This window comes from Onychomys torridus, chromosome 4 (assembly GCF_903995425.1).
Source record: "Onychomys torridus chromosome 4, mOncTor1.1, whole genome shotgun sequence".
Taxonomy (NCBI): domain Eukaryota; kingdom Metazoa; phylum Chordata; class Mammalia; order Rodentia; family Cricetidae; genus Onychomys; species Onychomys torridus.
In genome coordinates this window covers 27398110-27421754 of record NC_050446.1, presented here as the reverse complement: position 1 = coordinate 27421754, position 23645 = coordinate 27398110, and the positions used below count along the sequence as shown (strand labels likewise).

At 43.1% G+C, this 23645-nt stretch overlaps 1 protein-coding gene across 7 annotated transcripts in view; it reads right to left on the bottom strand.

Annotated features, from left to right (window-relative positions):
• Lypd6b (LY6/PLAUR domain containing 6B) overlaps positions 1 to 23645 on the bottom strand; it is a 169821-nt gene that overhangs the window by 37737 nt on the left and 108439 nt on the right. For all 7 annotated transcript variants that reach the window (XM_036186351.1, XM_036186352.1, XM_036186355.1 and 4 more), the window contains one exon: positions 14659 to 14730. The gene's annotated coding sequence lies outside the window, so the exon portion shown is untranslated. The remainder of the gene's footprint in view (positions 1 to 14658; positions 14731 to 23645) is intronic.

Genomic DNA, 23645 nt, shown 5'->3' with positions numbered 1-23645 from the left:
GCAGAAAAGCTGGAGAAAGCAAGGGATGCTGGAGTTGATGATGTGGAAGAACTGTATCCCAGCAAGATAGCATACCCCTCCCCGCTTCAGAAGAGGAGAGGCAGGGGACTGAGGCTTAGTTTTCAATTTCACTGGTGGCAAGAGACTGGAAGATAGGAATTGGCAGCTAACTCTCTGCAAACTGATTAATGCCTGGATCTCCAGAATGTATAGTTTTAAAAAAATAACAAATCAGGAACTGGCCTACCCTGCTAACAGAAATACATCCCAGTTAGAAATCTGGAGAAACAATTACCTCAGTGGCATATGTGCTGATCTTAGCATTAGAGCTTGTCTTTTTAATCTTCCCTGTTAGGAATATAAAATCTGCTTAATAAATCACACAGCTCTCTGGACTTCACGAGTAATTCACCGACATAAAAGATCCAGATTTTACAACAGTTATCTGCACTGCCAGCTAGCTGCCAAGAGCTACTGGAACGAAAGGACTTGGTCTGAGAGGTAAAACATCTGAGTCACTACAGAGATTTCAGACTTCTGTCAAAGTCCCTCAATTATGGGGGAGAACATAAGCCTCTTGGATCACCACCCTGGCAACTCAATCCACCGACTGCCCTTTTCTCGTCTTCCTAAATAACTGGCGCTTAAACATCACTGTGGGCAGGAAAGTAGGACTCCCAGCACTCCCAGCGTGCACTTCTATCTTCTACTAGCCATAGGTCATTGATTCTTACATCACTGTACAGCCTGAGGCTTTTTTTTTCCCTCGATCCTAAACTTGGAAAACTACTAATTATCTGACAAAGAAACAATAGGTAATCTCACGCCCACTGCAGTAGCCATCCGTGAGTGGAATGGGCAGATGTACACTTTCATGCTTCACCTGACACAGTGAAGCAATTCCCACCCAGGCAAGCTCTAAAGACTGGACTGCAGCTCTCTAAGGAAGGTGGGAGGCATGCTTTGTGCAGACCGGCCCAGCCTTTGATGGATTTATTGGGAAGACCTACTGGCTAGAATAAGCACAGGAACGTACCATGGTTGAGAAAGAAAGAAGAGCAGCAGGCTTCCAGGAGCCCATAAAACAGTCGCCAGGCTGAGAAGATCCTGTTGACAGTGTATTAGGACCGGGGGAAAAAAGGCATTTCTGATGTTTAATGGAAAATAATATTTCAAACACCAGGTGAGTTAGTAGGCAGTGTCTGTCTAGAACTGCTGGGGAGAAAGTTCTCTGATTCTGACCTGCTCACTGTGAACGGGCTGCAGTGCAGGGTCAGGTCACTGCTCAGCCTCCCAGCAGGGGAAGGCAGAGAAAAGTCAGAGAAACTCACTTTCACTTCCTTTTGCACTGACCTCTAGTGCCCAGGGACGATGAGGTGCTGTCCGTGAAATGTCGTGGTTTGTTGTTTGTTTTTTTTTTTTAAGATGAAAAATTAATATTAAAGTCCTAACATCAATGGAGGAAGGGAAGGGAAGCCTGAGGATTAAGTATCCAGGCTTACTGCACACAGCAGGCTCCTATAAGGATAAATGTGTTCTGAATTTAAGTAGAGTGTGGAATACCTTGTTCAGATCCTGAACTTAAGATTGATCGTCACTTAGAAACTGTCAACTACTTGGAGTCTCAGAGCCGCCTCTATCATCAGTACAATGATCTTTACACTCCGGGTCTCTGGTGGGAAGAAAATTAAAAGGCAGTGAAAGTAAAAAGAGAAAATGGCAAGGTGTTTTACACAACACCTCCTATGCAGTAAGCACTTGGCAAATGCTAGCTTTCCTCCAAGGCCTTCACTTTCAATTGTAGGGACACTCTGGCAGCAAGGAGACAGGCCAGGCTGTAGAAGACGATGACCCTGCCGGAGTTCTTTGTTAGACATGGCAGATTCCGCTGAGCCACCATCAACCCTAGGAACAGGCTCTGCATAGCCCCTGCTGAAGATCTCCAGATAACGAAGAGCTGGCAGGCATGCAATCTATTCACAGAGCATGCCACATCTCCTCCCATCCTTGTGGCTCTCATGGCAAAGCATCCTGTGTTTTACTGCCCCTGGTCATTTACATTCACTTTCTTTACAAAGATCAACACCCCTGGCTCCAAAGAAACAAAGGGAGTGGGGAACAGACAGCAGGAAATGGCCAGATGGAGGAAGACCTTGGGCAACCAAATACAATAAAGCTCTCTGCTTACTGCCAGAACACTGGAAGCAGAATCCTAGGCATCTTTGTGAGCCAGCACCTTGGCCAGCTGGCTACCCAGCTAATAGGAACAGAGTTAAAAAAAAAAAAAAAAAAAAAATGAAAGTGTTTCCTGCCATGAAAGAGAAGTAGTTGGGAATGTGGTTGAAGACAGTGGCAATGGGGTGTCCAGGTTTGCTCTCTTGCTGTGACATTAGTCTTATTCACTCGGCTTACAGGTTTTGAGGTCCTTTCTCTCCAGACCACTGCTGAGAATTCCACCTGCAACTATGGAACACACTGTGCCTCCGGTAGTAACTTAAACACCATCTTTCATGCTGTATAAAACCTACATGCAGCTGCTATGGTCTACTTCAAATCTGCACAGACAACTCACCCAGGATGAAAGTCACAGGTCATTCAAGGTGAAGGATGGCTGGATGTCACCTATAGTGGTGAGTGGTGGTATTTTCTAAGTGTATTTACTGCAGATTTAAACCCTAAATGCTTCTCTGATTTTAAAGTGTGTTACATGAGCATCCTACCTGGCTTCCTCTGAGGTGTTTTAGGGTCATTGTACCATCGCTTTGTGTTCAATCCATGGGGTAGCTGTCATGTCAGGTTGTAGGTGACCACCAGACAGGTCCTATGATCTGCCTGTAAACCCCTATTACCTAGACTACATCACCAAAGTGGTAAACCAGACATAGTTTGGAGGTCTAAAGATGGTTGAGAATAGGGCAAGAGGGTTGGCAGATAATGTAAACAAGTACAAGACATAAGTCACAGAATCAGGTCAAGTCTAGAATCCCGCCTCCAGGCAGCTGACCAAAGAAGGCTTCATTCCTTTCTTCAAATACCCTTTTCCCCTTTCCCAAGACTAATGACTTAGTCCTTAACTCTGTAATGAAAAGAGCTACCATTTCTGCCCTAACCTTTGAGATAGCTAGGCAGCTGCTAGTTCTCACATAGATTTACTAGGCATTATATTTACTGTAGTATTTCTAAAACTCCAAATTTATTATCTACCCCACATAAATACATGCTTGTATTTATTTCCAACATATATAATTGTAAATCTTTTCCTTTCTCTTGACTATAATGCTTTGAAGGCAAGCACCATGTCTTACATATTGAGTACTATGAATGATACAGAAGATTCTCAAACCAATATTTTTCTGGATTAATAAATAAAAGTGCATGTTAGGAAATGGTTGGTTTGTGAACAAACACAAAGGAAGAAGAGAGTAATGAAGTATAATATAGTAAATTAAAGTAAAATATTGCCTGACAAATTGCCTTTCCATTAACACATAGTTCCAAGCTATCACATCAGGGCAGTGTTTCACAAGACCTGGGTTTTAACAGGGCCCTCCATAACAATGGTATCTTTGGGGAAGGAGGGGCAAATTGTGAGCTGGCAAATAATGTTTTATAACAGACAAGCCTCAACACTAACTGCTCAGCACAAGTTGTAGAACCTCGTCTTTATTTATTCTGTTTAACATTTTTATAGACTACTTGAGTAATGATAAGAAGACTTCTTATCAGCCCTATGATGGCATCATGCCAGGAAGGGAAGCCAGTGTGTTGCACACAGGAACCAAGATCTAAAAGGAAGGCTTGGCATCAAGCTGAATTCAACACCAGGCTAAATGTGAAGTTCCACACTTTGGTTCAAATAAAAAACAGGGAAGCTTGGGTCGGCCAAGGCATCACTAGACAGGAATTAGTTTAGATGGACGTTTAGCTAATTGGCAAAGACCATGTCTTTTTAACATCCAGCAACAGTATTGTTTCACCAAGAAAGTGATGCACAAATGAGCCTCATCTTTCGATTAGAATGTCCCCATCAAGCACAGTTGTTCTCATGAATATCTTAGACAGGGTCTCCAGAGGAATGGAACTGACTGCACACATACAGGGGATGGATTCTGTACACATCTTCAAGATGGAGACCTGAGAGTCTGGTTGTGTAGTCCAAAGGCCCCACAGCCCATGCCTGATGGTATAAATCCCAGTCTGAACCTAAAGCCCCTTAACACAAGGGTCACTGAGGCAAGAAGATGATGTCTTATTCATCTTTCACAAATCCAGCTTTCCTATTACCTTCTGTTTTATTCAGACCTTCAATGGGAGGGATGATACTCATCTTGGGGAGGGACAGCTGCCAACTTACAAACACTCTCACAGTAACACTCAGAAATAATGTCTGACCAGCTACCCAAGAATCTCAGACCATCTAGGTCTAATTCAGAGACCTGAAAAACCAGATATCCAGATTATACTATTGAGTTTGATAAAAGACGTGCCACCTGAACTCAGCCTTGAAATCCTAATAGACAAGGTCTCCTTCATCAATCAGTACCTGTATTCAGGATCTGTTTCTGGTTTCCGGCCGCTGGTCTGGAGGAAAAGCCTGCTGTTGGAATCTTAACATAAGGAGGTGTAGGTACAATGAAACAGAGGTGAGCCAAGAAGGCAAAGGTAAAGTGGGGAGCTTTTAAGACATGCAACTGAGAACTGAGAGGGACACCTACAGTGCTGGAGGCACCCACAAATCACTGGATCCCACTATAGATCCCAGCAAAGAAACCACACAGAGAACCCTAGTAGTGGGCATTTTATTCTTCCACTAACACAACTTCAGCACCAATTACCCCAAACTTAAGAAAATATACCTATTATCTCTCTAAAGAGTGGACAAATGAACTGAAAATGCTTTTTCTAAATCAAAGCATTTTTCTGCCCTCCATGTATTACTGCACACACGGGGCCTTTCTTAACCCTCTTTTCCCATCTTCCCCAGCTCTCAACCACCAGGCTCACCAACAGAAACAACACAAAACAGAAGAAGGCTGGGGTAGAGAACCAAAAAGAAAAAAAGGCATGTTGAAAACAACAACAACACATAAGGACTGAAGCCAACAGAATCTCTATCTATGAGTTATAAAAACTGAAAGGTAAGGGGAGTTTCATATCCTGGGAAGTGATGAAGTGAGGAGCTAGACATCAAGTCTGCCCAGAAGGTAATAAAATATTTTATTTGTCTTCTGGTGTGAAAAAGAAAATAAATCATTAAAATGACTGTCGGAATGCCCCAAGGGTAAGGGCATCGAATAGGACATGGCTCTAAATGTTGTGACAGTAATAAAAGAGTTGGTTTTGTTGCCTTAGCATTTTTCTGGGCTGAGCCTTCCTATTTCAACACAGGAATCATGGGCAGCGGTAAAAATGAACCCGCTGCAGGGCACACATTATTGTCTCCCAGGCCAGCCTGACTCACGATCTCCAGGGTAACTGTTTCTGCAATGACCGGATTCTTATTTCACTGACCCTGTAGGACAGGCTGCCAATCACCAGGCCTTCTGGATTACAACTTCCTCTTTTTCACAGCTACTAATGACTCTATCATACTTTCTATAAAACATTTATTTTTTCCTTTGGACTTGAAGATGGAGACAGGCTTCTGCCCCAAGGTGCTCATTCTACTGTCTAAAGGGCCTTGGATTAATTCTGCTGTTGTTTAGTGATGTATTTCAAGTACCTGGAGGTAGAGAAGGGTGACAGGGTAGCTGTTATAATAGCAACTGTGGGTTTTATTTAAACCCAAGAAGGATTAGGTAAGAATTTGCAGAAGAGGTAGGATTTCCATTAACCCACAAGCTTGAATCCAGCATCCTCCTTGAATATAGTCTTTATGCTTGAAACACTGAGCTATCCTGCAGACACATAATGGCTCAACTGAGTCTTAAATACAGCTCCTATTCAAAACTACACTTCTCTGATTTGTGGTGACTGTAAATATTAAGACTTTCCAAATAGATTGAGCTTTGAAATGAACTGAACACACATACTAATCAATATTGATCTCTATAACTATAAAGACATCCAAACTAGATGTTGGATAGTTTAGTCTCAATTTTTCCATTTGTAGTATACACAGACCTAAGGATAGCACAGAGCAGAGACATGATAGAAGATGGGTGTCATTTATAAAATTGAAATTACCTTGGCTACCTTTCAGTAGTACAACACAATGATGGCACATGACAAGTGTGACGGCCCTGTCAACATTGTCATAAGTCTTAAAGGGATTTCCTAAGGTCCCCACTGGCTTCTCCAGTAAATGCACAACAATACTAAGTGCACAGATAAGAGGTGCCCCCTACCTCCACTAGCACCTTCCATGCTAACAGCTGCACCTGGATTCTTGGGAGCAATCCCAGGCAGGCTAGAGAGGCTGGCTGCCCCTTGTGGTTGTACATTGGTCATTCACATGGCCCCTTTTGACAATACTGGCCAATACAATTTCTCAAATAGACACATGGCTGAAGACTGGACTTCAGGAGTATCTTTCCAGGATGAGGCACAGCTCCATATTCCAGACACATACGCAGTTTATAGTAGTCAACAGGAACTTTGACTCTACATGCCCATTGTCTGAATATTTCTATTCAGTAGAAGCCCATACTGCATCCTGGATGACTCAGGGGAATGGTAATGAGCAGATGAGTAATGTTCTCTTGAAGTCACTAGTTAGGATAAGAGCTGTTGTTCATTACCTGACAGGACAGGTTTCTCAGGCCAGCCAAGAACTGAACAAATAAATCAATGTCACTTTCCTCTCTAACAGCTTAAACCTCCGTATTTAAAGTGTGCAACTCAGCTCACAATTCAAAGAAAGCTTTTGCAGAACCCTCCTTGGGGCCTTGAGTGATAACAGAGATGGACAGGAGATAGGTGAGACCCAGCAGAGGGAACGTCTATCGAACTGGTGGAGAGAAAGCCCATAAGAACACACTCTAGCTTTCTGCATCTTACTGCCTCTGTTATTTCAGGAATCCTTTGAATAAAGCTAACCCAACATCTTACTGAAACTGAGTAAACAAGTAAGTGGATGAGAGAAAATAAAAGCTTCAAATCTGACAGTACAGTTTTACGACTTGGCAACCGTGAAACGAACCTTGCCCCTTTCGGAGTCAGAACAAGAGCAGGTCAGGGAATACCTTAGAGATTCCTTTATGCCTTGTGTTTCCTCACCCCCACCGTTTTCCCTGTGGCATTATTCTAATTTTTTATTAGAAATTATTTTTAGAACTAGAAATTATTCTTTGGGGAGAAATATATTGAACTGTGGTTTCATTGCAAATAAAGGGTTCCCACAATATAGAAAATCCATTGCCTTAGGAACTGACAGGGAAATCTACACTTTACCTCACATTCCTATGGGGTGATCAACACCCAACAGGGTCATAGGATGATGCTGGTGATCCTGTGTGAGTCTCTAAGGTTCCAAAGCAAACCTCAGGAGAGAAGGGTTGGCCACCAATGGGTGCTTTGCCATGGGTCACCTACCTGTCTTCCAAACATATCTACTCTTCATCCCTCTCTGGTGGTGCTATGCTGGGAGAGCGCAAGGATCTGCCACTGAAGACTAACAGCCTCTCCTCTTTCCAGAGAACAGAGCAAGAAGGGAGCAGAACTAATAATTAGACAAAAGTTCAGTGCTTAAGAGTTAAACACGGAGAGTGATCATGAGAACAGACAGCTCAAGCATAGGCTTGTCATGCTTACACGAGAAACTTCCGTCTCTACTTCAGAATCCCTGGGGATGGATGTTAAGAGCAGCTTAAGGGTACATTTAGAATGCTGTGCTGTGCTTGGACTCTTGGTGACGATCTCTGAAAGAAAGTCTCTGAGGATGATAAGCAGGTGGTTAAAGTGGCTGTGATTGTGGGTCAGAACCTGACCGATGGATGATGTACAGATGTGTTGATTTGCAATGTAACTACTCAGAGCCCTCCCCAGCTTAGCAATCTGTGCCAAGCCCCAGCCTTAAGCAAAGTTCTCTGCTCTTTTCTTCTCTAATACCCTTTCTGTTTATTATTGGGCAATGGCTTTGACTTGGGAGGGAGAAGACTCCAAAAACTCCAACGTACTTTCTTCCTACAACCTTGGTCATAAAATCAACCAGAAAGGGGACTAATTAAACACAGCAATCCCAGGGTGAATCACGCTGCCGTGACATCAAGGAAAAGCTGTGCCTGGAGCATCCTCTGTGGGGATTAGACTAGTAAAGCCCCTTCAAACGACATGAGGACTTTTTTATGTATCCAATGGGCACGCCGTCGTGAACCACAATTTTCTAAGCCTACTAAAGCATGCCTGCTCATTCACTGACCCAGAAGGCTGGGAGGTGTCTTACCTACTTTCGATCCATACACATACCCACATACCACATACATGCCCACTCACATCCTTCTCCTCAGCTCCATGTCTTAGACACATTTATGTCACTCACATTATTGAATGAGAACCTTGCCCCTGCAGAACCGGCAGTGTTAGAAAACACCAAAGGTAAAGCATGAACCAACAGGTGAGTTCTGAAGTGCAGCTGAGAGGCAGGGACTGCCGCCTAGCCAAACAGGAGGACGCGAAGGCAGTCCAGGAGGCAGTTAGGTTTACAGCAGGGGTTAGAACAGCACCAGAGGCTCTAAAGAAGATGCTGCTGCTTCCAGCCTGTGGCCCGTCCTGGGCCATTCTGTCATATAGGCAGGCTTAGTAGCTTAGCTGCAATGGCAACCTTAAAACACAGTTTGGAAGTGGCAGCTTAAGTCCTGTGGTGACGACCTGCTTGGCTGCTTTCAGTGTCTATGCTGGAGACACACGGTTCCAGTGGTTTGGAAAGGGGAGGAAAAAGAAGCAAGTGTCCACGAGGAAGGATTACTTGATGCAGGAAAGGATTATATACTCTGAAGATTAGCTGAAGGCAAAGATGAGGGTGGCAGAGTTTCCATTGGCATGAGGAAAACATCTTTAGGATTTCATGTGTGACCATCAAGAGATCTGTCTGTCCTCTGGAGCAGTTCCTGGAGGGAGGGAGAGGTAGGGGAAGGGGTGAGCCAGAAGCAGAATGGCCTCCCTAGATCTTGCCTGTGTTGTCTTGTTTTGTGTGGTGCTGTGCATGTCCATTTGCCTGTCCTCCAGTATATTCTAGTTCTAAGGGCTATGTGTAGAAACACGCAAGTTCTGACATATGCAGAGGTTATAGCAAGTACCTTCCAGCCACAGGCACCAGCCACCAATGCTAGCCCAGGTCAACGTGACCAGGATAACAGTAAGAGGCTAGCTAAATAGTCCAAACACCACAGAGGGATCTGAGGGAGACAGAAGCCTGGCTGGTAGAGTGACTTCCATTGAGCCTTAGACTGGTGGTCTCTCCCCAAACTCTGGTGCTACAGGCACAGTGAGAAAAGACCACTCTGAGTCACAGGTCTGATCCTGGCTGCCAAGAATGGTCTATACTCCTCAAAGTGAGGATTTGGCTGGAGATCAGTTGCTAGGATATGTAAAATGGCCACTTTTAAGGCTGAAAAACTGACCTCGCAAATGGTGGATATGCTGTTTTTCTCCGTTAAACCACCTATACTATCTGGAGAAGTAATTTCCACAAGTAGTGTATAAAAAGGGCTATCAGCATCCTTCTCTTTCCCCAGGATAGTCTTTAAACAAAATGCTAAATAAACACAACATTTTCTTTTGGGCTAAGTCTGAGGAGCATAAGCTAAAATTAAGAGACTACTGGAAAGCCTGTGGGGGTTGTCCTTAAACATTCTCATTCTTCAAATGCTTCCCTAGCAAGACAAGAATGACCCTACAGTGAGCACCCATATTCCAAGAGACAATGGCGGGACAAGAGGAATCACTTTCTGTTCTATGGGACATAGACTCCTTTATGATCTCTACTCTTCTCATGTGCCTTAACCTAGTTGAGGCCATAAGGTTATGCCCCAAAAGGCTTAGCAATCTCACCAAATAGCCAATCCTACCATCTCTGGGAAAAACAAAACCAAACCAATGATGATCCAAGAGAGCTTTACTAAAACTCAGGAAGATTTGCTTTCCATTAACCTGAGAAACAGCTAGGGCTCATGCCCAGTCTCTGGAGCCTGGCCACTTTGGGTAGCCTCCGACTTCTGCCACTTAGTGGCTATATGGGAAGCCACTTAACGTCTCTTGCTTTTCCCAGTTTAAAATGGGAATAAAATCTATAACTCCTCAAATATTTTATAATGATTAAATGAGTTGTGATATGTAAAGGACTTCAAACAGTGGTGGCATACAATAAGAACAATGTTATTGCAACCAGCATCCAGGAAGGTATGAGGACATTCTAAAGAGACATTTGTGTCTCTCTATCTGGACTGCTGGGCTAGTGAAACAGCTATCCCTGTGAATCAGAATTTCCCCCGTGAGAGAAGAAAAGCATTGGAGGGAGGTGAGGATGTCCCCAGGAACAGGGAAGGGATTTTACATAGTGCTGACAACTTAGACCACCTTTGCGGGAAGTCCAGAGCTGAGATAATGATGGATCTATGCCAGGCAGGACCACACTTTGACCGGGACTGCTTAACCATGCACATCTTTTGCCTTCTGTTTGACTTTATCTGCATTTTGAGAATGGATTTTAGGTTTCCCTGGATCCGTCCTTCTTCCCAATATGGCCAAACTGAATGCAATTCCTTTCTCTGCTTTTCACAATTTCTTTGGCTCTGTTAACTGCCTTGTAGAAGATGAAGGCCACAGCTTACCCTTTTGGCTCCACTGGAGACCAGGTTGTCCCCTAACTCTGGCAATGTTACTGGTGATGGTGGTGATGGTCAGTGTCTTCATTACCGTATGCACAGACATGTTGCTGAAGACCTCTGTTTTCCACATCTTCCTCTTATTGATTGGCCAAGATCATCTTATTCAAGGATTATGTAAAGATAAATGTTTTTGCTGGGCAGTGGTGGCACGTGCTTTAATTCATCACTCTTTTTGGGAGGCAGAGGCAGGTGGATCTTTGTGAGTTTGAGGTCAGCCTGGTCTACAAAGAGAGTTCCAGGACAGCCAGGACTTGTTATACAGAGAAACCCTGTCTCAGAAAACAAAAACAAAGATAAATGCTTTTAATCCAATTTCAGGTTGCTTTTACTAGCAAAGCTAAGAGTCTCTTGATGTATTTTAAATGGCTATTTGTAGCTAGCATCAAGAAGAGGTAGTGTCTATTTCCAGCCCCTTCCCTTGAACTGGACCTACCCAAATACTCCCTGGATAATAAAATGTGGTGGAAGTGAGGCTGAGCAGTTTTTGAGTCTAGGCTTCCAGGTTGCACTGTCTGCCTTTGCTCTCTGGCCAGGTTTGTCATGGGACAGAACCTAGGCGAGTCTACTGATATCATGGGACATCCCAGATAAGTCCCCTATCAAACTTTAAACTGTGGCACATGGGGCCATGTATCTTGACATGAAATTGCAAACAATGGAGCAATGGTAAAAGGTTTCTGAACACGCAAGGACCAAAAATTAATGAAAACTCATACACACACAGTGAACCCCTGGTAGCAGTGCTCACCCGGGCTGCATCCTTCAAATTCACTGCAGCTTTAGTTCTGAACATACATCACATGGAGTTTGCATGGAGCCTGTTGTCATGCCACATAGCACCACTGAATACTAAAACATGCTGACTCCGACTTGACTGCTGTATGCTATGAATGGCAGTGTTTTTAGTGTACATAAAAGTTTTCTATTCTTACTACTCAACTGATTTAAGTTGGGCATGGTCGAACATGCCTGTAATCACATCCCTTGAGAAATGGAAGCAGGATCAGGAGTTTGGGGTTATCCTCGACAATACAACAAGGTTGAGGCCTGCCTGAGCTACAGGAAACCCTGACTCAAAATGAACAAAGAAACACAACAATTTAATTACAAAAAACAAAGACTTAATATTTTCCTACTGTCAATCCTTAGCATGCAAATATCAAATTAATATGACTTTAGATTTTATTGTGTTTACAAATAAAAACATCTCATCTCACCAGTATGCAAATATGCTTTCATTTTTAATAAATGGAAAGTTATATGTATTCCAAAGGATTGCTTTGTAATGAATTTCTTTGTGATTTACTGCCAGTAACTTTGATTTGTATATCTATTTCATGTTCTTACATGATCAGACTCATGTAAAAACTCAGGAAAAAGTGGTCACAGGTAGAAGGAACTTTACAGAGGCCTATCCTAAACCCCATCTTCCGGGTACCAATTCAGTACAATGGCAAGGGTGACCCACCTGACGCTAGCAGAAGGACCACCCAGCTGGGCCTAGCCCCAGCTGCAAACCCACGGAACCACAAGCAAATAAAATGACTGTTGTTTTAAGCCACAAGCACAGGGTGGTTTATTAAGCAACAGATAACTGATGATAGTCCTGCTCAAATGAGGCTTGACCATCAATGGTATTTCTAACACAAGTAGACACACACAAAACCAGGACACTTGTCTGCCAACAGGTTTTCCAGTCTCCCAAGCTCTCATCCCACCTGCCTAGGGCCAGTGAGGACACTCAAGTCAGCCCATTGACTTGAGAAAAGCTAAGGCCAGTTAGTGATCAGACAGGGTGCCACAAAGGCAAACTTTCCAAGGTAGATCTTTGAAGAAAGACATGATGGAAACCAAATTTTGTTTCCTTGTAAGCCATGACAGAATGTAGGGCCAGGCAGACCTATATCTAGCTCCAATAGAAGTTTTTTATTCCATGGGTCTTAGTGAGGTGGGCAGACATGTTCAGGATATGTGCAAACCAATACAAAGTGAGTATCACCAGGTGATAGTCTAGGGAGCAGGTCATAAATATCTATGCAATTGCTATGATCTAGATATGTGGTACCAAGAAAGTAAGCAGTCCCAGATAGCTTCTGTTCTCTGCTGGTCAAAATGACTGAACATTTCTTATATGTACATAATTAAAATTTCCCAGTTGTGGAAGAGATAATGTACCAATGGTAAGTGGTAGGTAGGGGACACTCTGCAAAACAGGGAGGTGAGAGTGGAATCCAATGAGCCATCTACATGTGTCTGTACTAGGCTGGCCCTGTCCTGGGATGTTCTGCAGTCTACATTCCACTTCTGAGACTTTTGGGCTTGGCTAACTTTGAATAACTCAATGTTCTTATCTATGAAATATAGATATTAATAGAATCTTCCTGCCAGGAATGCCATGATGATTATAAGAGATCACATATATAAAACCTTAGTCTGGTACCTAAGGAATAAGGCGCCAATAATGTTAGCTGTAGTGATGGTGATGATGGCTAATATCAGAGTTATGACTTTGTTTATCACCTTATGCTCATTGTGACCACTATGGTTAATGGTGGTCCCATAACTATGGTTAACACTGTTAAAAGAAATTTTCTTTGCCTTGGAAGATGGCCCTCCACCCCATGTCTCATAGCTGGACCTTTAACTCTCTGATCTTCACATTTGGAACACCTAGCAACACACTGTTAAATGGAAGTAACAGTTCATGCACCACCCTCTCTCTTATCTTGGGGAAAGCTGATGATAATATATGAACTCTTGCCCATCTTCCTGATCCTGAGTAGAGCAGTACAATGTCATTTATCCAGAAAGGCATCCTACCAGACATTTTACAGAATCCTGCTTTGTACTTGAAACATATAATTATCATTAACAAACACTGATGCTAATAATTCAATCTGCTCTCTGGACAAGAAAAGGAATGTAAACATGGCCAGCACCCAATCACTTCCTGATCTCAGACAACTTCCTCTGGGTGCTTGTCTTCCTCCCTTCCACCCATCAAACACAAAGTGGGAGGTCTGTTTGTAAGACAGAGGCCTCGGGGCTAGGGGCTGGCATTCCTGACAGCCAGGGAGTGATAACTAGGAAGCATAGGCTTACTCCTCATAGCCACAAAAAGGCATTACATGGCATGCGCAGCCCGACCTCAGTAAACCAGTCTTCTGCTTTGATCTCTTCACCTGGGAAAATGGAGGTCAGGGCTAGCAACCTATTCTGGGCAGTCTCTGTGTTAAGCATCATATTAAAAACCAAAAGCACATAAAGCTGAGCGACATCATCAGTAAACACAGAGCTTGGAATATGTTCACATTTATGCCTATGGATTCTTGATTGGAATAACACTCTCATCCCATTTTGGGTCAGAATGTGTTTCCTAAGCCTTAACATTTAAACATTTGAGAATTGCAAACATTCGATAATTAGTATTCATATACACCGAGTATTTTGTAGCAGTGATATGCCTATATGTAAATATTGCTCCTTGTCCCACATAGAACCCCATGATCTATGAAGGTCACTTTAGGTGAGTTCTCTTTTAATTAACCAAATAAGTGACTTCTGCAGTACCAGGGGAGCCTTTTATCCACCAGGCAGTCCCTGGGCTTACAGACTCCCTCCTTAGCTAAACAAAAATATAACAAGCCCAAACTAGCATTCCAAGTCCCGGAACCACAGAACAGAAACAGAAGCGGACTAGGATAAGGTAGAAAACTGGCAGACTGGAGAAAACAGAGTTCTGAGACATGCAGGAGTTTGTGTGGGTGCCCAAGAGGCTAAGCCAGAGTTTCTGCCTGAAGCCCAGGGGTGTCTGTGATGGCGAAGTTCTTACCTTAAGAAAGACAACCTGGTAGTCGGGCTCTACTCTGCAGTGAACAGGTCTGCATCCAAGGAAGTAAACAGCCTGCCAGAGAGGAAAGGACAAAGTCAGAGCCACCACTGCTCCATTACATTCTTGAGCAACTGGAAGATTTTCTAACAACAACCAAAAGCACATCTCCAGATGTATGAAGACCTTTCGGGATAGAACAGCAACCGCATAATGAATCAAACAAATCAAATGCATGAAATCCCTGGAATCAAGTCAAGGTGGGGTGGTTAGTGTAACAGAGAGTGAGCTAGCACTTATTAACACACACCTGGGCACTGGCTAATTGGGAATGCAATAATGGTGAAATCATGCACCCCATCACATCCCTCCACAAAAATGGCTGATTCCCAAAGGGCTGCCTGGCAGAACTCACCATGGCATGGGCTCACACCAGCCTGTTTGGCAGGCCGTTGCATCTACACATTCCCACCTTCAACATATCCACAATGAAGACTCTATGCCATTTAACCCACCTTGGTTTGGAAGACAGCCCTACCCAGCTGATGAAATAATGACATCGTGAGACTTGATGAGGAGGTGGGAGGGAACTGGAATCTTCCTCTACATGCACTCAAATAAGCAAACAGAAAAGACAACAAGTCCCCCGATTTAAAGATGATTCTCTTATTGACACATCCCTATCTATAAATTAGTTTTGTAGTCAGTTTGGCTGAGGATATGGGGGGTGGGGGGCATTGTTAAACATCAGTCTAGAAGTTGCAGTGGAGATTATTTTTAAGAGGTGTTAACATTTGAATCAGTGGATCACCTTTCATCATGATGGGCCCATTCAATCAAGGAGATTCTAAGATACAAGACTAAGGTCCCCCAAGAAGGAATTCTGCCTCTAAATTACTGTGAAACTCAACGTGTTAAAAATAGCTCTTCCCCAGATCTCCAGCCCACTGGTCTGCTATCCAAACTTCACATTTGCCAGGCCCTATCATCATAAATTATTTAAAATAAATCTCTCTATCTCTCTTATATACTGACAAACAGGATTCTCTGAAAAACCCTGATACATGGTCTATTTTCTTAATGAGTTAACTTTACATACCACATGCCTCATGGGAGAGATGATGGCAAGCTCAAGTCACTAGTGATTTAGCAAGGGATACACACAGAAAAATAAAACTGCCCAAGCACCAAGCCTGAAGCAGCCTGGCCATCTGGCTTGGTCCACGGATAAAATAATTATTTCTAAAAGGATTAAGGGATTCCAAATTTTTGTAATATTTTCCATAAATAGTATGATTTCTCCCAAGTTAGGAAGAAATTGTACTACAACTGTCTGAGCCTGTCATCCTGGCCAGAGTGTGACATGAAAGAGTCCTCTGTACTACATGAGTAAACCCACAGAAAAACTGCCCACAAGCAGGTCTGGAAACTCGGGCAATAAACACCTCAGTAATATAAATAAATAAATAAATAAATAAATAAATAAATAAATAAATAAATAAATGAATAAATAAATAAATAAAAAGGTTTTGTTTTTGCAACTTGTACATATTTCCTATATCCTTCCTCCAACAGAATCAGGTTTTGAAAGCACCTAAGTATGTATGTATAGAAGTAAGTACCGATTAGCCATTTTAAAGCCTCTAACATTGAGCAGTATGGCTACTTTCCCTTTCCAGAACTTTCCATCATTCCAAACAGGAACCCTGAAGCCAATAAAGCCCCATTCTTGCATCCAAAGCTCTGGTGAGTTCTATTTTCTACACAATCTCTGCAAGTGTGGCTCGTTGGGATACTTTATAACCATGGAACCATGCTTTTTATGCCTGGATTGTTTCACTTACACAGTGTCTTTAAGATTCATCCCTGTTACAGCACCTGTTGGAATGCTACTCTCTCATAGATTCATAACAGTTCATCAGCTATATGCCGTGTTTTGTTTATCCTGGAACCCACTTTTACAAAACCAACTCACTAGGTAATTACTGAGCATTTACAATGTGAGAAGTCTTAATTCTTTTAAATACTAACTTTACCCTGAGAATGGTGAGTGTGGAAGAGACAGAAGAGATATTCCACCAGGAGCCAATTAATTATACAAATCCTAGCTTGAGAATCAGCAGCAGCAGCAAGAAAACAAAAATCATTAAATAGCTTTTCTTCCCTAAGGGTTTGGTAAATCCCACCACACAATCTTAATTAATGGTCTTCATATTTAAAGTAGAAGTGAAATTAAGCCATCCCAAGTCTATAGTCAGTATGCACTGTGACTCTAATACCACACTGCCTACAATTTGACATGTCACTGCTGACTCTCTTCCAGGGATAATGAGCTTCCATCAAAATGGCTAATGCCCAGAAGTCAGAAGCCACAGAACCATGGAACATTGGTTCCGCCCCAGGAGACGGAACAGCCTAGGACAATCCAAGAGAAAGCATGTCTTCCTCTACCCTGCTGCCCACCCAAAAGCTGTCATTTCTATGGCAAACAAAGATGGTAAGTAGCCTCCATGGGAAACACAAGGAGCATATAGCCCTCCAACAAGAATATTGAATAACAGAAAGGATCACCACTCTCCTCCGGCTTTTACTTCATAGTGGAGAGAGGAGCAGATGGTGTGAAGTGGGGTGCCACCACACACCTGAATTCACCCAAGTGACTCACAAGGAGGCTTGAAAAGACCTCCACAGGAAGTCAACAAAAAATAACCAACTTTGCACTCTGGAAACAGAATTGCAAACCATTGTGGTTGAGGACTCAGGCTACTTTTACTTTGTTCAGCCAAATGTCTCAGCTTGGATGATCTGTTCTCATAGCTCTTGGTTGAGCTGAGGTTCACCCTCTGCTCTGCAGTCAACTAGCTGATAATATGTCATTTAAATAAGAAAAGCCATTTTATAAAATTACGGAGAATCAAGCCCTTGGTTCCTCATGCATGTTTTTAAAAACTTGACTTCTATATGGGCATGGTGGCTCATACCCCAAATCCCAGCACTCAAGAGGCAGAGGCAGGGGGATCAGAAGTTCAAGTCCTATCTCAGCTATACAGCAAACAGAGTGCAAATTCAGAAATTAAAAAAAAAGACTGATTTTTTTTTTGAGCCAAAGTTTTTTGTTTTGTTTTATATAAAGACAAAATGAACACTGTAACATGTAGGTAAATAATTCATTGCCTCTAAAGCAAGAAACATATATTTCTATGGGCTGTAGGAGCTTATCCCAAAAGGGCATTAGATGTCCTTCTCCATCATTCTCTACCTTATTTTTTGAGATAGAACAGGGTCTCTCACTCAGTCCAGAGCACATTGACTTAGCTATCATGGCTGGCCAATGAGCTGTGGAGATTTGCCTCAACTTTACCCCTTTCTCCAGCATTACACAACTGGCTTTTCACCTGGGTCCTGAAGATCTGAACCCAGGACCTATGCAATTTTCCAAGGGTGCTATCTCCGCAGCCCATGATGGTTAATCCTAAGAGTCAACTTAACAAGACTTCAAACCACCATGGAAACAAACCATGTCTGTGAAGGACTGCCTAGATTAGATTACTTAAGGTAGGAGGACCCCCCATAAATGTGAGTGGCAGCATTCCATGGGTTGGGGTCCCCAACTGGATAAAAAGGAGAAAGCCAATAACACACTGGCATTCTTCTATCTCTCTCTCTCTCTCTCTCTCTCTCTCTCTCTCTCTCTCTCTCTCTCTCTCTCACCCTTTCATTTTCCTGTCACTGTGTATGTTACCTGTTATAATGAACAACATATGTTCTAGAGGCATACAAGGTACATAGGCTGAGTGACGGAATTTTAAATTCCACAAGCATTTCAATGTTTTAGCTGTCATTAAGTTTGTTTAGCTATAGTGATATATTGTGCACCCCAATAAAACTTATCTGGAGATCAGAGGACAGAGCCAGCTACTAGATTAGATATAGAGGCCAGACAGTGATGACACACACCTTTAATCCTGTCACTTGGGAGGCAGAGATCTGTCTGGATCTCTGTGAGTTCAAAGCCACACTAGGAACAGAGTCAGGCAGTGGTGGCACATGCCTTTAATCCCAGCATTTGAAATCTCATGTCTTTACTTGGAAAGCACATGGGCCTTTAATCCCAGGAAGGGACATGGCTGGGTGGAGAATGGTATATAAAGTGTGATGACACAGGAACTAAGCAGCAGTTCAGCTGAGACCCTCAAGGGCGAGGACTCAGAGGCTTTCAGTCTGAGGAAAGAAGATCAGCTAAGGAGTTGGCAAGGTAAGGTTGTCTGTGGCTTGCTCTGTTTCTCTGATCTTTCAGCTTTCACTCCAATATCTGGCTCTGGTTTTTTGTTTTTGTTTTTTTTTTTTCTTATTAATAAGACCATTTAGCAATTCATGTTACATCTGGCGCCCCATGTGTCCTCACTCAAAATGCAAGTGTCTCATGGGTTTGAATCCATTGGGAAAAACTAAGAGCCCCAGGGCAGAAGAGATGGCCCAGGAGTAATGGACCTGCACTGCTCTTGGGGAAAACCTAAGTTTGATTCCCATGCCTCTCACAACTGCCTGCAGCTACAATTTCAGTATACCCAACACCCTCCTCTGGCTTCTGCAGGAAACTGCACTTACATGCACATACACCATACACAGTCAATAACTCATAACTAAAACAAAACAAAACAAAAAAGATCTTTTAGGATGGGAATGCCACCCTAAAGGTAATAAAGGTCTATCAGTAGTTAATAAAATTGAACTTGAATTTGTTCAAAGGTCAATTCTCTTTTGTTATGAAGTAAATTGTGCCTGCTCCACACACATATTGAAGTACTAATCCTAGCACCTCAGAATGTGACTTACTCAGAGATAAGGTCTTTAAAGAGGGAATTAATTTAATATAAGGTCATTACAGCAGGCCCTAATATAGTATAACTGGCAATGTCATCTGAGGAAATCAGATACCCAGTGTATGCATGGAAGGACGGGTGGGAAGATGTGGCATCCACAGCTAAGGAGGGTGCTCTTGAGGAGGGGACGTGCTCAACAACTAAACCTTAAACATCCAGCCTCCAGCACTGGGAGAAAATTAACTTCTATCGGTTAAGCTACTGGTCTCTGTGTTACTGACAACCTGAGAAAAACAATTAGCCCTCTATTTGTCTTTTCCTTTGCCAGGATTGCCAGAGAAGAATCTAGAAAGGTCTCAGGGGAACTCTTCTATACTTTTCAAAGAGCTGACTATCATTCACAGCCTCAGCTTCAACCAAGGTGGTCTCTAACTTCAAAGAGAACAAGAAGACCACCACAGGGAAGGCCCTTGCATGTCCCGAGCCCTCTGGCCTCCATATGTAGGACTGGCCTGCCTTTACCAAATACTGAGTGTTGCTAAGAAATTGCCCTTTAAAGAACATCATCCAGATGCCATCTCCATAAGTCACATCATTTCTCTTACCTTGATTGAGCTAAGACACCCTAGCCAGCTTTATTCTGCCCCCCCATCCCACTCCACCCCCTACCCCTGCTTCTCCTCCTTGAATGAATAGGAGAAGAAGCCAGGAGCAAGTGCCTTACAGAGTGCAAAGGTCAAGTTCAGAGCAAGAAATCATCATAAACAAGATGACTCTCAGTTGCATCAAGGCCTAACTCACAAATAATTGCTTTTTCTTTCATTGGAAACGTTCATACAGCGGATCTAAGTGCTGACTATGGTCTCTTACTAGTACTTGAAGTCACAAACACAACAGTTTAATTTTCTATGCTCTCCACAGACAATATATGCATATAGCACACTGGGCAAGCTCAAAGAGGATTAGATTAAGGACCAGAGTAATTACAGGTGACCAGAGTAAGACAGACTTCTGGGAGAAAGCCAGGGTGCCAGGGACAAAGGAGGGACCATGTAGCCTGTCTTCAGGCCACACCCACCAGGCTCCACTGCAGATCTTGCTCAGGTGACTTCACAGTTCCTGACAAAGCCCATAAGATCTAGGCACACAAGCCCGGCTGAACTCCTGGAGTCCTGTCTAAGAGAGGGAGGAGGGATTGTATAAGCCAGGGAGGTCAAGGTCATGATGGAGAAACCCACAGAGACAGCTGACCTGAGCTCGTGGGAGCTCAGGGACTCTGGACCAACAGCTAGGTACCGACCTAGGCCCTCTGCACGTGTGTGACAGTTATGTAGCTGGGTGTGTGTGTGGGGCTCCTGGCAGTGGGATCAAGACCTGTCTCTGGCGCTTGAGCTGGCTTTTTGGAACCAATTTCCCATGCAGGGATGCCTTGCCTAGCCTTGATGCAGGGGAAGGAGCTTGGTCCTGCCTCAACTTGATGTGCCATGCTTTGTGGACTCCCTTGAGAGACCTGCCCTTTTCTGAGTGGAGATGGAGGAGGAATGGATGGGGTGGGGGTTGGGGAGGGGACCGTAGATGGGATGTAGGGGAGGGAACAAGAGGAGAGGAGGGAGGGGAAGCTGTGGTCGATACGTAAAATAAATGAGAAAAATTAATTTTTTTAAAAAAAAAAGAGCTAGGCACAGTTTTGCCCAGAAGAATGCAGAAATGAATGAGCAATCCCTTTGCTCTTGGAGGCCTAGCCAGACTACATAAACAGGTTGGGAATTTTTGTTAAGGTGCACATCCCAGCCACAGGGGACCGCTGACACTCATCCCTGCCAATTGGCTGTAGTGAAAGGAGAGAAGACTGAAGCAATTAGCCAAGAGAACAGGGAACTTGTCAACCTTTCAGATAAGACAGTCCTTGAATTGATTCCATTCCCACTACTGGGGTGACGGTCCTTCCACCCCCTGCTGATGTGCAGGCTTTAGGAGTGATTTCCTAGGATGAAGTGAGAAAAAGAAAGGATGGTTTCTGAGTCTACAAATTATGGGGCTCTGCTGTTAAATCAGCTAACACCAGACCTCTAGCCAACGGGTAATTGACTTTAAAGTGTCAAGGGACTGTTTCTTCTGCTTCTTCTGCCTTACTATGTTCAGGTCTTGCAGGTGTAGAATCACTAGGCTGTGATGTTGTCATATAGGTCTCTATGTTGTTGCCTGTGCTTTTGCACTGGCGTCTACTCATCTCTTCCTCTGTTGGGTGCAGGCAGTGTCTATGTCTGAAGGTGCCTCTCTTGTTCTATTGTTAGTTTTGGTTCACTAGGAGTTCTTGGTTAAATCAGTGTTGTTGGGCTCTGTTTCTTCAGGAGCTGTTTAGTCCATTCAGTGTTAGTGGGTTCTGTCTCAGGGAGCAGTTGTTCCCGGTTGGTTCAGGGTATGCTTATGGTTTCAGTAGTTGTTAGGTTTGTAGGAGTTGGTTTTTGTTTTTGTTTTTGTTTTTGTTTTTGTTTTTGTGGTGGGGAAGCAGGGAAAGGTAGCTGTTTGGTCCCTGGGACTCTGATGGGTAGGGCCTAGGGGCTAGAGACCTCATCTGCCGGTGTGGAGATGGGGGCTTACTTGTTCCCATTTGGTGTAGTATAGGATTATAATTCTGGTAATCTGGTTCGGTGGCTGGGCAGCGCCTTGTTTTGTGTTCTCAGGTCGCATTTTGCTCATTCTTCAACTCCTCAGCTGATCTTGTTTCCTCAGACTGCAGACTGTAGGTTTCTGAATCCTCTCCCGGATGGATCTCAGCTGAGCAGGTTGTTTAGTAGGGTAGTCTCATCAACACCTCCATGTTGTTGGGTTTCGCAGGATGGGCAGGGCAGCTGGGGCCTGGGTTGGCCTCAGACTGAGTGTTCATATCTGTTCTGGTCACATCTCACTGAGATGGCTCCTTCCCCAGGTTCTTATTCTCCTTGTTTTCACTAACTTCTCAGCGTGTAATAGCTCAGTTTCTGGTCTTTATTGGAAATCAGTATGTTGGTTTCTCAGAAAATTGGAATCGATCTACCTCAAGACCCAGCCATACCACTCTTGGGCATATACCCAAGGAATGCTCAATCATACCACAAAGATACATGCTCAACTATGTTCATAGCATCACTATTTGTAATATCCAGAACCTCGAAACAACCTAGATGTCCTTCAACTGAAGAATGGATTAAGAAAATGTGGTACATATACACAATGGAGTACTGCTCAGCAGAGAAAAACAATGACAGCATGAAATTTGCAGGCAAATGGATGGAACTAGAAAATATCATCCTGAGTGAGGTAACCCAAACCCAGAAGAACAAACATGGTATAGAATCTAGATATAAAGCAAAGAACAATCAGACTGTAACCCACAGAACCAGGGAGGCTATATAGGAGTGGGGAATGGGGGACGGACCCTAGGATGACTGGCTTATAATAAGTTTTGGTTTTACTCAATTACTGGGCAAGCCTCAATCAAACATTTCACTATTAGGATAAAAATTTATACTGTATCAAGCTGATAATAGAAAAATAATTATTTTTTAAAAATGTTACAAAGGGGGAAAAAAAGAGTCAAGGGACACACCCTGCTGTGTGACTTTGCCTCAGAATCTCCAATGCAATGACAATTTTTTTTTTTTTTTCGAGACAAGGTTTCTCTGTGTAGCTTTGTGCCTTTCCTGGATCTTGCTCTGTAGACCAGGCTGGCCTCAAACTCACAAAGATCCTCCCAAGTGCTGGGACTAAAGGCATGCACCACCACCGCCTGGCTCAAATTTTTTTTTAAAACTTCAAGTACTGAAGCTGGATTTTTTGTTTTGTTTTGTTTTGTTTTTTTGTTTTTGTTTTTATTTTTGACCACACATATATAATAAATACATTAATATACAAAAATAAAGGTAGAAAATAGTTAAGCTTCCTTACCCAATTCAATATTCTTTACATCTTTTCCCAGTAATTATATATTGACTTTGCTAGATGGTTTTAATTATTGGGATGTGATTACTCAAGGGTCCTTATGGAATCTTATGATCTGGTCTGTATCCCTTCCTGTGACTAGTGCACCACTGGATAGAGTAAAAACTCTGCAAATATTCACCTCGTGGATGCTGCTTCTTTATAGAAGGTTTCTTCTGTAGGGAAGCAAATAAACTTCACCTGCTT